Raw genomic sequence first — 17,776 nt, 5'->3', positions numbered from 1 at the left:
GTGTATATATATATATATATATATATATATATATATATATCTCTATATATACATAAATATATCTTTCCTTTTTTTTTTTATTCTTGAGAAAATTTAAGTAATCATATTTTTTGTTTTTTATCCTAACACAGGAAAAAGTCAAATGTACAGACCTTTCAACATCAGGAATGATCAGCATTGTTAAATATTTGGTGAGTTTGTTTCAGTTTATTCTTTTTCATAAAAGTGTAATTTTTTAATTTTTTTTGCAGAATGGAAGGGATATGATGTGACATGGACAATGAATATTGTACTCCATACTGATCCTTCCTTGTTTTAAAAGTTATGTTTGTATTTTGTTAAAAAATACAGGTTTTACATACACTTCTTTCTTTTTGCTTTTTTAAGATTGCACCCAAATATTGGATGGATACAACTTTCAGGAACATGGAATCGAAAATTGCAGACATAACTAGAGTTTTCAGGTAAAAAACTATATAACTATTGACTTAGACATACATTTTTAATGCAGTCTATTTGAATGTTAACATTTTTCTCCTTATCAAGAGTCCAACAATAGGATATGTTTTGTGTCCATATAAACTAAAGCACTATATCAATGTTCCAGTATTTAGATGTGAAATGTAATATTAATTTCAAAGATAAGCTTTTAATAAAAAAAATTTCTTGCAGATGTTCGGATGGAATTGGTGGATGTCATTTTAAAGAAACAGCTTGAAAATCCAAGGGACTGAATGAACTTAAGAAAAATGTATTAAAAATCTTATGTATTTTGTACAATAAAATTTTACTTTTGAATTTATTGTTCCTTTAATTATTAGATAGATACACCTTCATCAAATGCAGTTACCTTGCCAATATTTTAGGGGGATAGTATTACCATTTTTTAAAGTTGGGATGTTGTAGACTTGTTAACTGTGAACTACTGCAACCATTTTTTGAAAAAAAAAAAAAACAGCACATGACAATAGAGAGAATAGACATGACATTTTTACATGTACCCTAAACTTTTTTGTATACATGTATGACGGTTGTAATGGCTCCTACTCTGATATATAGTCATTAGTGGTTAAATTTGCATACATATTTTTAATTTAATTAAATATAAAATTAAAAAAGTTGTGGTTAGGTAAGAAATAGTATTATTAAATTAACTTCCAGGGAAAGAGTTGAATGTTTAACACTCAAGATAGCAGTTTGAGATAATTTTCAATGGGATTAAACTAAGTATAGCGTTTTCTTTAAAAAGGTATTGATACAACAGGGTGTATTATAGCCAAACAACTTGGGTGATAGGCACTATAGCAGGGGTAAGAATGCCATAATGACTAAACACCCACAGACTGTTCAGCGCTGGCCTGGATTCGCTAACAAGGGTGTTCCCCTTGAAAAATGTAAGCGTGCCACCCCACTATTGACACCCAGGCCAGTGCTGATACCACTAGGGCTCTTCCTACTAGGCAGGGGCTCTGGGTAGTAGGGTAATAGTATGGAAAAAAAAAAAAAAAAATCAGATTTGTGGAACTACATGTCCCAGGCAGCCATGTTTGCCAAATTATTGTCCCCACGCTGCTACTAGTATAAGTACAAGCACCAGCATACCCACTTAACAAAATAGTAAAATAAAATCACAACAACCTCATTACCCAAAAAAAATATTTATATAAAAGAAACCAACAAAAAATTTTGTTTTGTGGAACTACAGGTCTCAGGCTGCCGTGGGTGTCACGTCATGTTTCCACTTGTGCTTTGACAAGTGCCAACATGCCCTGGCTGCCGTGGGTACGCTGGTGCTTGTACTTATACTGGTAGCAGCGTGGGCACACTATTTTGGGCAACAATGCTGGCTGGGACCTGTAGTTCCACAACATAAAATGGTTTTTTATTTCACTTTTTTACACAAATATTCTTCCTTTATTACCCTACTACCCACAGCCCAGGGTGGTAGGAAGAGCCCTAGTGCTATCAGTAGTGGGGTGAGTGTCCCTAGGGGGGGGGGGGGGGTGGCTCGTTTACATTTTTAAAGGGGAACACACTCCCTAGGGAATCCAGCTCAGCGCTGAACAGTCTGTGGGTGTTTAATCATTATGACATTCTTACCCCTGCTATAGTGCTAATCACCCAGGCTGGTTTGCCCAGTGCTGTTTTATTGAAAATATGGGTTACGCTTTGACATTTTTTCCAGAGTTTTTCTAATTAAACAGCAGTAGGTCGGCTGCACTAGGCTTAACTTTAAATTTAGGTTCAGAAGATGTACATCTGCATCAGAACACGGTAGCTGTCATGTCTTTCTAGTAAAGGCTGCAACAGAGTATTTCAGCAATCCTACTTTTTTTCTTTGAATAAGGTGTACATGAGGGTGTTTATTGTATTTCTTGGGTTTTTTATTTGTTTTTATAAAGATTTGTGGTTGTAATGAGGGTGTTGTGCTTTTATTTAATAATTTGATTTGTGGAACTACAGATCCCAGCCAGCCATGTGTGTAAGAGCATGAAGACACTTTTGGTTCTCAAAGTGGCATCAATCGTTTTTGGGTGCCATGGGAATCCTGATGCTTGTAGTTAGAGTAGTAGCTGCATGGCCACACTATTTAGGCAAACATTGCTGGCTGGGACATGTAGTTCCTCAAATAAATATTATTATTTTTTTTATAAAAACAAAATGCCCATTTATAAGCCCCAGGCCAGGGGTATTAGGAAGAACCGTAGTGCTATCAGCACTGGGCTGGGTGTCCCTAGGGGGGAGGCCAACTACAATTTTTAGGGGACAGCACTCACTAAGGAATCAAGGGCAGCACTGAACAGTATGTGGTTGATTATTAATTATGACAGTGGGACCAAACTGCGTTTCTCTTCCCCTGCTATAGTGCCTATCACAAAAAAAAAACAAAAAAAAAACAAATAATTGTTTATTGATATAAAAAAATAAAGGAAACAATATTTAAGAGTAAAGTCACTTTTGTTGGATGATTATTCAAAAAGGTACTGCAGTGATCACTTTTTGAAACTTATATATGAATACATTTTGGAATAAGTCGTTTTTATTGTATTGTGTATAGTCCTAGAGAAAAAAAAAAAAAAAAAATGGACACCACACTGCTTCTCTCTGCATATCTTTTTTTCAGTCCAATATCCAAAAGATCCATGTTGCTTTGTTTTTAGGAGATCTATTAGAAAAAAGAAAATTAGGTCAGTATCACTCTATTAAGAAAAATAAATTTGATTTGCATTTCATAAAAAAATTATTAAGGGTCAGCAATATTGTCAAAAGATTTCAGTTATCAATTGACATATCCAATCACATCACTCCCTTACATATAAATGCAATACAACAAATACATTTTTTTAAAGTATAAAAAACAATTATACTCACCATGATGTTATTTTTCACTTCCTTACCCATTTTCTGAAAAGCTAGATTATATCCTCCTTTGGGGCCAGGTACACAGTTTGCCATCATTCCTGTATATATAATAGTACAAGAACATTATTTTTTTTATAAAATACACACATCAATTTTACCATTCTAAATAATACTTACATGAAAAAAAATCTTCTATTACACGTTGACGAACATGAGTTGCAAACTCCTCCATCTGACCAAGCTCAGGAGAAAGGTCCAAATCCAAACTAATGTCTGGATCAATTTCAACCTCCAATTGGTTTGCAATACAAATATTGTGAAGAATACAGCAACCAATAATTATATCGCAAACTTTGGAGGGTGAATATAAAAGCACACCGCCGGACCGGTCTAAACAGCGGAACCGGCTTTTAAGTGTACCAAAGGTTCTTTCTATTACACCCCTGGTACGAATGTGTGCTGATTGGTACCTTTTTTCTGAGGAAGATACAGGGTTGCTTAAAGGAGTCAGCAACCAGGAACGATTTCCATATCCACCGTCGCCTTAAAAAAAAAAAAAAACATTTTTAAAAACAGTGACACATCATTACATTTTTTTAAGGGTTTACAACTGTAATACACAATTAACAAAAACAAAAAAATACAAAAAAAATTACCAAGCAGCCAGCCATCTGGAAAGGATCTTGCTTCGAAATTACGGAATAAGGACGACTGTTGCAGGATGAAGGAGTCATGGGATGAACCTGGGAAACCAACAACAACATTAGTGATTTTTTGCTTAGCATCACAAACCATCTGAACATTGATGGAATGGAAGTGTTTTCGATTACGAAAACATTCTTCCATTCGACGGGGTGGTGTAAGGGCAATGTGGGTGCAATCAATTGCACCCAGCACATTGGGCATTTGAGACAAAGCGTAAAATTTAGCTTTGACCTCACGCCACTCATTGGCAGACTGCGGGAAATTAATAAACGTTGCAGTGTGCTTTTTGAGGGCATTTAGGACCTGGAACAGGATCCTAGAAAAAGTGGGCTGGGAATACCCGGCAATAACTGCCAAGGTGGGCTGAAATGTTCCTGAGGCAAGAAAATGCAAAACACCAAGCAGTTTGGCAAGTCCAGGGACTGCACGGTTACTAGGGTAATGAGGTTCCAGGTCCTGTTTTACAATCTCATACAGATTGTAAATTGCAGAGGACGATAGGCGATATAGTCTTCTCACCTCGTCCTCGGCCAATCCATCAAGCAAACGCCTGTTGCGGTACAGACGCGGCCTGGGGATCCTAGTCCTACTTGCCACACTGGACAATGCAGCCATTGCCTGTCCACCATTCTCTCCCACAGCCTCTCCCTCTTCCATACCCGCATTCACATCACAAACATCAACATTCTCTCCAGACACTCCCACATTTGCAGCACCTTGCATTTCATCCAAAGCAGTCTCCTCCATACATGCAGCATACATGAACATCCACACTGTGTCCACGAATGGCTCCATTGAAATGAGACAATAATTAAAAGGGGTGAATTTGAAACTAAAGTATTTAACTATTTTTAACAAAAATTGTAAGGGAAATGAATGTTTGTGCAGGGGATGAATGGACCTGTGAGATGCACTATTTTTATATGATATTAAATTGGTGTAAGTGATTAATTTATATGTTAATTTTGCAAACTTGACAGACAGACAACACCAAGCACAAATACGATACTTATCTTTAGGAAATCCTGGATAATCCACCAACGAACACTACTGGAAAATGCTCAGAAAGATTGGTATGCACAAAAAAAACACTGAGGCAACAGTCAGTTCACCACAGAGCTGATCACCACAACTGTACACTCAAGTGTTTGGAATGAAAAAAAAAAAAATTAGTTTAAATAAAATAGGACTGCACCACTTATGGATTTTTTTAAAGGGGGAACTTTGAAAAAATATTTCATTATTTACACTGTATTTTTGTTAAAAAAAAGTTATTTTACGTTTTCAGGTTGTTTTAATTTACTTTTACACCTAATCTTCAGTTTAATATCTCTTTTTAATAACTAAAAAAAAAAATCTTTTACTTTGAGCAGACCAAGGAGGTGCGAGATGAAACTGCAGATTTTACTTTTTCACACTCAGCGTTAAAAAACAATTGAATAGCTTTTCCCGCTGAGCGTTCACATCCAGCCTATACTTTAACATTGACAAACGGTTGGAGCGCGAAAACACCTTTTCGGTAAAAAAAAAAAAAAGAATAGAATTGAGGGAGAAGTTTCCGCGCTCAAAAAAAAGGAAAAATAGCTAGAAAATGACTTAACGCGCTCGAACTTCAAAACTCGCTAACAATTGAATACCCCCCAGAGAGTCTAAACATTGAAGACAGTGCACAGAAAAGCAATTAAAGAATTGGGAGGACATCTGAAAAAATGAAAATGGAGGATCTATCTACCTATCTATCTATCTATCTATCTAAAGTTTTAAACCCAGTCTGGCTGTTATTTTATATGCATCAAAACAAAGTCCACAGTGCTCTGTCCACTGGGCTATTTGCAGTCAAACAGTAGCATAAAACAAATCCTGCTCATCTGAGCTCTAACAGCAAAACAAATCCTAACTATCCAGTGTATTCTACCAACATTAGTCACAAAACAGAATCACAAGCCAGTTCGCAAATCTTCACCAACCAGTTCTACCTCCTTCCCAGACTCTACCATCTTCTCACATTCCCCTCTGTTCAAAACAATGGGGCAGGGACTGATGTGAATGAGTTCTCTGTACAATTCTGTGGAATTAGTGGCTCTATATAAATAAATAGATGATGATGATGGGGTTAAACACTATTATCTGAAAGGTAATATACCCTAGATAGTGCATTACTTTCCAGTTTTCCTGCTCTGTATTCTACAGAAAAACTAAAATGTTTTAACATAAGCAAACACTGTGTGACTCTGGCCCTAGTGCACACGGGAACTCTGAAAATAGGACCTGGTTCTCTTGTAAGACTTCACAGTGGGTGTCAGGACTAATACTCCCAGGGGTTAAAAGTTATAAATCTAGTAGACTTAATATATAACCCTGCTTTGGGTTACCTGAACTTGTTGCATATGTTCCTTTACAAGTAGCATTATTGACGTTATTCTTTCGCAATGGTAATATGTTCAATTATACTTCGACAGAGAGTATTTTCCTGCTCGCAAGTTTCCTTAGCATTGTGTAGGATTATCTGTTTCCGGCAATCATACAACAATCCAAATGGGGCAAAATCTGTGGAAGCTTGTGGCATGTCCCAAATAGCAAATATTAAATATGGTAACAGACAAGCCCAGTCTTTCCCATCCTTAGCTATTACTTTTTATTACCATACACTTCAAAGCCTTATTAAAGCTCCAAGCCAGACCAACCGTTTGGGATGTGTGACAAAAGTATATAAGTGTTTAGAATAACTGACATAATGGCCTCGTGATCTTGGTCTCTCAGGATCTCTTTTGGATTCCCAGACAGATTTTTAATAGCCAAACAAAACCTAACTATCCAGTGTATCCTTCCAACACTGGTCACAAAACAGAATCACTGGTCAGTTCACAAATCCTCACCAACAACTTCTATAGACACACCCTTCATAAAAGAGATCAGCCCCCTATGAAAGCTTTCATTAAGGTTCTCCTCCCTGACTTCCCATTGCCAAAAATAAACCAGCAACAGAACCATGAACTGTTATCTTGAGAATTCCATGTAAAAGAAGGTCTCAGGTGTTGTAGGGGAAATTAGAAGCAATGATATTGTTACATCATAATTTACCTTGCATAGATATATTCTTGCAATGTCTGAATTATACAAAGAGTGATAATGACAGACAATCACAACTGGAAAACGTCTTGATTGGTATCTAAGATTTGGTAACGTGAAGGAAGAGAATGTAACAATTATGCCACTATCGAAGTTGAATGAGAGGGTAAAAATGTAAAAGTATACTCACAAGGTACAATAGTGCCGTAGTAGCCAGCTTTATCTCTCTTCTGGTTCAACATCTTAGAAGAATGTCTGTTAGTCTAGAATATAATGTGCACTGTCCAAAGAGGGCAAAATAGTTAACCATTCAGATATAGTCAATTACTACAAATTATCACTCAGCATTATATAATTTAAAAGCAGGCAAATTTACCAACAGTCACTACTCAATTAATCAGTTGATGCTTTTGTTTAAGAAATTGATGATGATTACTTCCATTTTAAAAATTACAATAATTATTAAAAAAATAAGCATACAGCACCAGTACTAAACCCTCGGTTATGTACCACTAAATGAGGGGGATAACAAGCACTGAGTTCTCCAAAGCATTGGCCAGACTATATCAGGTAGACACGCAGCGTAGGGTCCTCCAGTCATAATGTGTTATCAACCCCAGCCTGGAATTCCCTAAGTGAATCAGGACCCCCAAAAAATTTACAAAACTACTTTTTAATATACTCCTATTTCCTTTAACTAACTTGTCTTGCCCTGATCTGGCTTCCTCTTTCTATAATACAATGACTTGAACCCTCTTCAATGCAGCTTCAGCCACTACATATAGTGTTTAATGATTCAAATGTCAATCAATGCACACCAAATAGACCCACTACCAACAAAAGAGCTCTCGCACTACTGTGCACCAATGCAGAAAATCTTACACCAATGATGACTTCCTCCACTATAAATTCATCCTTTTGTTTTACAACATTGCCTTTCCACTTTCCAAGCAAACCCCCACTTCACGTTTCTAATATCCACAATGTCTCCTAACCCCTGTTGCCTGTTTGGCACCTTCAACTTGTTTCTCCGTCCACCTGTACCATCATGCACATCTTTCATTGTACCCCATAATGTTGTCACCGACTTCTACAGCATTTTACAAGATATCTCAATATGCCAGTCCCTGAACACCCCAGCCATCCTCTCCTGTACTCACAAATCCACCCTCAATTTATTCTACCCAATAACTGAGGAAGAAGTCTTTACACTTATGTCATTTTCTAACCATACAACCTGCTCCCTCAACTTTATTCCCTCACATTTTTTACTCTCCTTCTCCAACACTGCATGCCTGCAGTGTTTATGCAACCTGTCTCTCTCCATTGGCACAATCCCACCATCCTATCCACACTCAATTCACAAATCCAAAAGAAAACATCTCTTGACCCAGCCTCTCTCTAGCAACATGTCCTACCAACATTTGGCTTGTAACAATAGCGAGTTGTTTCTGAAAATGAAATGGGTCATTTTTTACATACATCTTTCTTTAGATGGATACCCACAATATCGACAAATGCACTTAATTACCATGGGCATCCCTTAACATCTTTCACAAGATGTTTTCCCTCTTAGCAGTGCACTAGTATGATTTCCATTACCAGTGACATCAGATTCATTGTCTTGAAGATTATCTCCTGATTGTGCTGTTTCGGGAGAATTTTCCTTCTTATAATGAGAGTCATGACTCCATGTAGTTTTCTCCTTTACTTTTACAGCAGTTGGAGTTTTCAGAAGCACTTCATATGGTCCTTCACACCAGTCACTCAGATAACCGACCATCCACAGGGAACTGGTTGTATTCTAATTACAGCTGCTTGGACCTCCTTAAGTTGATTACTAAGTAAAATCAAATAATGCACTGTTAAGTAATTTGTTTTGCTTAGTTCAAATGCAAGAGCAGTGACAACATTGGGCAATTTTCCAATTAACACATCATATGGAGACATATTGAGAGGTTCTCTGAGTGTTGTTCTGATAGAATGTAAGGCATCTGACCATAATAAACCAGTTTATATACATATCTTTGAAAGTTTATTCCTAATTGTTCCATTGTGTCTTTCTACCACTGGATTGGGTGTGGTAAGGGGTGTGTAACTGCTGTTTGACTCCCAATAATTCACACATTTGCTTAAACACAAGTCCTGTAAAGTGCATTCCCTTGTCTGAGGATATCACAGATATTAAGGCACCATACCTGAAAACAAATTATTGCACCAATTTCTTTGCTGTTATTGATGCAGTTGCACAGGCAACAGCATAACCTTCTATCCAACCTGAGAACAGATCCAGAAAAAAACAAAACATATTGTAACATCCTGACTTTTGGAAGTTGAATAAACTCTATCTGCAAAATTTGGAAAGGACCCTCTGTTTGGGAAAGATGTGAAGATGTGAAGGTGTTGCTTTAACTGGTCTTCCTGCATTATTCTGTAAGCAGATAATACATGAAGCACAGCTGCTACTGAGGTGAACCCATGTGCATAACAATAAGTCTGAGTCTGTCTAATCATGGCCATCTTACCTGCATGGGTCAATCCATGATACATCTATGCCAATGCTGGTAAGAGTGATTTAGGGGCGCCAGGCTTACCTTTAGAGCTGCACCACGTGCCTTGCTCATCCTGTGAGCATCCTTCATCTTCCCATTTAGTTTTTTCTGTGAATCACAAAATCTCTGCATTCAAATTAATGAATGTACATCAGGTGAACAAGCATTTTGTATTTTACAAGCTTTTGTCTGTACAATTTCTTTCTGTGCAGCTGATTTTGACACTATGTCTGCTCTGTGGTTGCCTTTTGTAACCTCATCACGTCCTGTCATATGTGCTTGGCATTTCATAACAACTATTTGTAATGGTAGCTGTATAGCTGTTAACAACTCTTTAACTGCTTCAGCATGAGCAAAAGGTGAACCTGTTGCTGTCAGAAAATCTCTTTGTTTTTTGTTATCTCCTCGAAATCATGCACAAAACCAAATCTCAAATCGTTGTATATGTTAATACTCTTTTTCACTGCTAATTGGCATGAATTTGTTAATGCTTTTAATTCAATTACGCTGAATGTGGTGGAGGTAAGGAGGGGGAGTATACAGTCTGAATGTCATCAACTACTGCATAACCTGACTGGGTTGCACCTGTTTATGTTTGCCTAAGGCAACTGCCATCAACATAATAAGTTAAATCAGGATTGTTCATCAACATATAATAAACATCATGCAGTTGTGAATTTTGTGAAATAATCTCACCCCACCCCCCTCCCTCATCTCTCTGAAACTTATCAGTTTCATCAATGGGCAAAAGTGATGCAGGATTTAAAACATTGCATCCAACTAGCTGAATGTGTTGCAGCAAAATGAGTGCAAGTTGCCATTTTGTGATGTGTGAAGTGGTGACATGTCTTGTTTTCTCAGAATTAATGAGTGCTTCATCTGCATGAGGGACATAAATTGCGCGTTTTGCAAGGGCTTTTAGGCATATGGGAAAAATCTTTTGCGACTGGATCTAATTACGCACTTAAGTATGCTATAGGTCTTTGATTAGTGCCATGTTTTTGTGTTAGTACACCCATTGCATGTTCCATATATTCATGGCAGAACAAGAAGAAAGGTATGCCATAATTAGGAATGCCTAGTGCAGGTGCACTGAGTAGCTCATATTTCAATGTCTCAAAAGAGAACCTAGTCTCTTTCATGTGTGCAAGAGGTTCTGGGACAACAGCTTTAGTTAAATCATACAGTAGGGCATCTATTTGAGAAAAATTTGGTAACCACTGTCGACAAAAATCAACCGTCTTCAAGAATCCTTTAACTTGTCTCTTGTTTATTGGCTGATATTTTGTAGAGTCACCAACCTATCTGAAAGTGAAAAGTGTCTAACTTCTTTTGTGAGTCAATGACCAATATAAGTCACTTTTTCTTGACAAATTAGTATTTTGTCTTTAGAGACTTTGTTTCCATTTTGTGGTAAAAAAAAAAAAAGCGAGCAATGCTTTTGTGTCTCTGAGAGACGTTTCAAGATTCGGTGAATTCAACAACAGATCATCTACATACTGAATAAGTATGGATCCACCTGGTAAAGTGAGTGACTGTAAATTTTCTGAAAGATTTTGACTAAATATTATATGATTGTTGATGAAGCCTAGTCCAAATATAGTGAGTGCTTCTGTAGGTAAATGCAAAAATGTATTGACTCTCTGAGTGTATTGCAATGCTAAAAAAAGCAGAGCATAAAATAATCTCAGAAAAATGAGTACTGTGAGCAGGGATTTGCATTAAAATTGTGGCAGGGTGAGGCACTATAGGGCAAAGAGGTTCAACCACTAATTAATGACCCGCAAGTCCTGAACTAGCCTGTATCCCCTACCACCGCACTTTTTAACCTGAAAATCAGTGTGTTAGCCATACTTTGGGTTTTAATTAATATATTTTGGTGAAGTAATTCCTTTATAACCAGATATACACCTTTCACTGCTTTGGGCTTTAAGGGTATTGGGATTTGCTTGGAAAGACTGCACCAGGTTTTAATTTAACTTAGACTATGGAGACAGTATGCATTTTACCTACATAGTGTGGTCTCTTTGTCCAAAGAGATCCTGCAAATTTAATGTACTTGTGGAGTTTGTTCTGCCATAAAAAGCAACTGAGTATTTTGTTCTAGATGGGAATCCTCAAGGGTTGCAGTAACTATGTCTTTATTACTGTCTGAAACTTGTAAATAAACTCGATCAGCTGTGCAGTACACAGTGCATCCATCTTTACATCCATCCCACCCAATAAAATTTGTGGATGCATCTGCAACTAATAAAAATGAATGGTCACTAGTTATAGGACCTTTTGTTACTGGGAGATTTTTCGTTTATCTTAAAGAGATGATTTTGTTTGCCTCACCAACTGCATGTATTATATTTGAGGTTTGAGGATAGTTGGTTCGCCTGATATCAATGGTTTTGCAGCCCCAGTGTCCACTAAGAATTATTGCCTTTTATTTCCAATTAGTAGGCTAACCACAAGCTCTTGGGGGTCACAATAGATTAAAGGCATCACACAATGATGATTTGGAAGATGGTTGAATGTAAATATATATATTTTTGTGATCATTTTTCTTTGAATTGCAGATGTTAGAATATGGCTGCGATTAGGGAGCTTGCATTAATAGAGTAGTGTATTTGAATGGAATAGTTGTGATGTGTATTGTAAAGCTTTGCATAGACTGTTTGGAAATACTCTGACTTGGAAAATTAAAATGGTTGTTTTAGAAAGTGAGGATTGTTAATTAGAAAGTGATATTTACATTGTTTGCAGGGATAAGACTGTATAGGAAGTGACTTTGGAAGAATAGTTTAATATACTTAACTGGGATTGGTACAGAAAGTGAAATAGTTGAGGTATTGCAGGATTAAGTGTTACATGGGAAAAGTTAAGTTGGGTTATTATATGTGGAGTTTGAACTGGATGAGAAAGTTTTGCAGTTTTCCATAGATTGTTCAGTGTAAAGTTTAGCATAGGCTAATGGTATAAATGGTAGTAATGTGTATGGGAAAGCTTTGCAGAATTGCATGGAAATTGTAAGCAGTGTAAAGAAAGACTGTTAAACATAAAAAAAAGAGGAGTTAGTTAATTAATATGGTTAGTTAATTAGTTAGTTAATATGGCATCAATGTAATTCCATGTTTTCAAGATGGCTGCCATTGTAAGTTAATGCGATTATCATGATTAGATAAAACGGCTCCTGTCTGAAGTAAATAATATCTTTGCTGTGATGCTAGAAGTTTCCATGTGAGATAAATATAAGTTTATATGTGAATAAATGGTAAGAGTTTGAATAAATGGTAGAAGTTTATATATGTTTATATGTAAGATAAATTGAGTTTATAGTGTGAAATGTTGTGAAATGGATGGAGGAGTGAAATGTGTTTTGAATGCTTAAAATGGAGTCTAACCTGAGGGTCTATCTCTATTTTCCCCCACCGCCCCCCCACAAAATCTTCACAATACTAATTTATTTATACAATGCCACCCACCATACAGTCACACACCTTTAACAATAGGTGAAACTGACACACACGCTCTTACACCACACAATAGCTGAGAAGCACACACACACACACACACACACACACACAATTACTTGAATATTTAAAAAACAGGCAATGAATATAATGTATTGTATGAATATCTATGCTATACCACCCATGTTAATATAGCAAACGAAACCTGTTGAGTTTGTATAATATACTCTGGTATATTGTTTTATAATATATGACTTTTAAAATTAGAATGCTAATTAAGAGCACAAAACGTTTTAAATGAAGCTGCATTTTGTGTGCAGTTTTTCTTGAAGATATAAGCATAAGTTATTATATAAATATTGATCCTGTGGATTTAGGAAGAATAAAAATTATATTTATTAGATTACATTAGAACTATCTTTGTCAGGAGTGGGTTGATGGTAATAATCATAAATAACATTATTGAATGGGCTCAACACATTTGCCTAACTGTTAGGACCTATACCACCAAAATAGATACCCTTTTACAATGGTCATTAACTTAGTTTGAGCATCCTTCTGTTTTGAATTCAAATTGTCCTCATGATGCTCTGTTTTATGGCATAAATTTTAGACTCCATCCATAATGGAATACTAATTGTAAGTCTGGTCTTTATGTCAGGTCTTAAGCCCTCAATAAATGTTTGTACGATAACTCTTTGTAGTTCTTTTTTCTCTAAAATTCCTTCTATTCTTAAGGCTTCCATCCTGAATCTCATCCAAAAATCTCTTACTGATTCATTACAGGTAAGCTTAATACCCATCAATTGGGTCCAGTCAGGATGGCAGGGGAACATTTTTTTTTAAAACATCCATAGCTCTTTTCCATAAACCATCTATCTCACTTCTCTATGTGTCTGCTGGTAACTGATCTGTCTTAATGTCCAATTTCTCAGTGAATGTAGTTAATTTGTTTGAGGTCATAAGGGCAGTAAAAAGTTACACAATGGGCCTGACTCATTCAGGAAAGTAAGTCAAGAAAAGGAGTTTTCTGCTGGACAAAACCATGTTACAATGCAATGTGTGGAAATTAGTTTATTATTTTGCACATAAGCTATATATTGGCTGTTATTTCATGTAACACACAAATATTTGATAGCATTATTTTTACCCTGAAATTTAAAGTTGATCTAGGACATGCCCTACCCAAACTTTAAATCTGCCATCATATTTTAAATTTAGCTCCCTCTCCAATGCAACATGGTTTTGCCAAGGTGCAAAGTTACTCCTTTTTTTTTTTCTTTCCTTACTCAATCAGGCCCAATGTCTCTATATGTGGCTTAATGTGTTTAGTATAATGTTTCTAAATTTTGCGTTCGTTCTCCTGGTTATTTTATGTGGTATCAACAGCCACACATAGGCGTCTTAGCTGCACTTACCACATCCGCCGCTGTCATATCATGGCTACCTGAGTCCCTCCTGGTCGCCTGTAGCATTCCTGTCCATTAAATCACTGTTTGTAAACAAACACATACTGTTTGTTCTGCTGCATGGGCGTGGTCATCTAGGATGCAGTCAGGTGATCATTTTAGACCAACCAGATTCAGCAACTCTCGGCTTCACAGTTCATGTGATCACATGAACTGTGCAGCCAATAGTTGTTTGGAACATCCTATTTAAACCTGCGGCAGAGTTTAAGACACTTCTCTCCTGAGGATAGCTGTTGGCTCCAGGTTCCAGTTGTTCCAGTTGTTCCTGCAATGTTCCTGATTCCCTGTGCTTAAAAGTGATCATTTTCTGTGAACATCCTGCATTACCAACTGAACTTCACTTTGAAAGTACCCTGCATTCTAAAGTGCATATTTTCTTTCAAGCATCCTGCATTAGCTGGAGTTAATCATTCTGCAAGTACTTTGCACTTCCAAGCTGCTCATCTTCCTGCTATATTCTGCATTCAGAAAGAGCGCTTACTTCATTAAGAACTTTGCACCATTCAGTATTTATTCTGCAGTAGTGGCTTTACCGATATCACCTGTTATGTTGCTGCGGCTGGTTGTGAGTCTCTAGGGCTTATTTCCAGTTCTCTGTATCAGTCTGTGGGTTCCAGGTTTGTGCCTGCCATGCAGTCCTGAGTTTGCCGTTCCATGTTATGGTTCGGAGTTCCTAGTCCCTGTCTCAAGTTCCAGTTCATTCTGTTCTGAGTTTCCGTGTATTTCCTATCAGAGGTCTTATTAGTGGGTTCCAGTCCCGTGTGCCTGGCTACTGGGATTGAGTTTCCATGAACAGTTCCAGTCGGTTTTTATGCCGGATTCCAGCCCAGTACTCAGGCACAGACTCTAAGACTGCTTTTGCTACTCTGAGGACTCAAGATGAGTAGAGAGATCATCAAGGCCTCTATGTTCTGTTTCAGTCCTGCTCCAGCTAGACGCAAGGGTCTTGAATCAGACTGAAAAATGCAAATGACCGTTGTGACAGTCTTAACTCAGTCCTAGTCCATGGGACATGTATTGACCATTTGGCACCTGTGTCTGTGGCTATTTTTTACAGGAGGCATTTTTAATACCTTATGGTCACGTCTTTTGTGTGCCCTAATGCTTTTTTTTGTAAATATTTCCCTCATCATCCTCTAATAACTGTTGTACAGCCTGTCTATCTAACTTCTGTTTTTGTTTCTATAACTTATCTTTCTTTTCAGTTTTAGACAACATTTCTAACACTTCTCAACAAGATTTACATGCATCTAATCTTTCAAATCCCTCTAATTCAGGGGGTGCACTGGCTTGTGTCTCAATTTCCTGAACTGATTTGGGATCATGTGGCTGCTTATTTCTTGCTAATGCAGCAATAGTTATGGCTATAAAGTCTGCTGTAATGCCACTGTCATGATCCAAATTGTTTTAGTCTGCAAAATTATAGTCTGTTCAACATATGCTGGCAGAGGGGTAAGAGTAGATTTCCCTATCCATAAACTGTATGCCTTCCGTTCAACAAGATTCTTACCTAATTTATATCTAAGGCTAATCCACTTATGTTTAGCAAAAGAACCAGTTAATGTCAGGACATTTTGTATGCCATTATTGCAGATACTTCACACACAAATATCCATGCTTACTGTACATCACACTGCCTGGACTAACATGGGTAAATTCTAAAATGGGAATTTTTTTCCCCTGAAGATTTTTCTTGTCCCATTGGGAGGCTTATCTTTATTCTTTATAGTCCAGTCTCAGTATCCAACACAATGGTAATTAAATCTCTCCTCTATTTAGGGAAAATTTACTTCTCTTATCGAGATCCTCAGTTACATCATCAGGTAAAACGGCCACAACAATATTGTGTGTTCGACAATCTGCTATACACAGCCTTATACATGTATAAGGTGTTTTGCACTTTGGGACGTGTCCCTGACACTACCAAGAAAGAGGAATTTAATGTAGCCTCTCCTTTGCTTGGACCCTTTCCAGAGTCAGACACCATGAAGGTTGTCCACACACTCTCACACACTTCACCAATTTGCTCAGTATCTTGCAGAAGTGGCATACAAAAAAATGAATATCAACAACTTATAATTACTTCAACTTATTTTGTTAAGGTGTCATACTTACGGAAATTATCCATTTTGAAAATAATTTGTGTAGTATCAAGTCAGTAACAACTGCACAAAATTAAGCAATCAAGAGTACACAGAGCAGAGTAAGAAAACAAGTTCTTACCTGAGGCCACTTGTTGATCCAGGTACCCAGAATCCAAATCACCCGACAACTTTTGTATTGATGTTACGATCTCGCTGGCACCTCCATAAAACATTATGGATTAATTCTAGAAACAATGAAGTCTTTTTCAAAGTGAGAGTTTTATTTCATACATACATGGAGCTTGCAGTTCCCAAAGAATGCAAAGCTGATAACAAATACAAAAATAGCAGTTTATATAGACAAAAAAGCATGAACAAAACAGATGTTCAGGAACCAATTAAAACAAAGTTTCTTATCCTAAAGGCATAGCTTATCCATATTTGTGTGTAAAGTATTTTGTACTGAAAACATAGAACAAAGATCATTTTATATTGTCAATGCCAGAAGGAAGCTATAATATATCATAAAGAAGATAAAATGTAACACCAATTAAAAATGACAAATCACATACAGACTTTAGCATATTTAATTGTCAAGGTTTTTTATATGTACTAAGAAAAATCAATTAGGAAATACCATATTAACTCTTTCTATGGCTAAACAAGTTAAGTTTTATTAAACTTCCAGTGTGTATATTTTATTGCCTGTCCATATTAATCCATATTAGCCACCAAGGAGCAATCAGGGTTGCACTGTGCACTGGGTGTTTCTGCCAACATCTATAGCCAGTGGGTGTTGGGGTAATGATTTTTTTTAAATAATAAAATGGCTTTTCCATATATGGTACTGCTGGTTTCAGCAAGTCCTGGCAGGCATAAACTGCTTATGTATGCTGGTGCTTGTAGAACTGCAAGTGCCAGCATAACATGGCATCCCAGACCTACTGGGACCTGTTGTGCCACATAGGAAGATACATAAAAATATATACAAAAACTGTAGAAAATGTTGTTTTTAAAATAAACACTCCCCAATTCAACACTCTTCCTAATTCCTAAGTGATCTTCTTCTTTCTTTA

The 17,776-nt window shown here is 36.8% G+C and overlaps 1 long non-coding RNA gene across 2 annotated transcripts; it reads left to right on the top strand.

The window, feature by feature from the left end:
* Positions 1–155: 155 nt before the first annotated feature.
* LOC142140445 (uncharacterized) lies at positions 156–798 on the top strand. Of its 2 annotated transcripts, XR_012688483.1 has the most exons (3): positions 156–191; positions 388–464; positions 673–798. It is a non-coding gene; the product is annotated as an uncharacterized LOC142140445 (long non-coding RNA). The 2 variants fall into 2 exon arrangements; XR_012688482.1 differs by lacking the exon at positions 156–191 and having other exon boundaries at positions 202–464.
* Positions 799–17,776: the final 16,978 nt, after the last annotated feature.

The sequence above is a fragment of the Mixophyes fleayi genome, chromosome 2, assembly GCF_038048845.1.
Source record: "Mixophyes fleayi isolate aMixFle1 chromosome 2, aMixFle1.hap1, whole genome shotgun sequence".
In the NCBI taxonomy this organism is placed as follows: domain Eukaryota; kingdom Metazoa; phylum Chordata; class Amphibia; order Anura; family Limnodynastidae; genus Mixophyes; species Mixophyes fleayi.
This window is presented reverse-complemented; position numbering and strand designations above follow the sequence as displayed.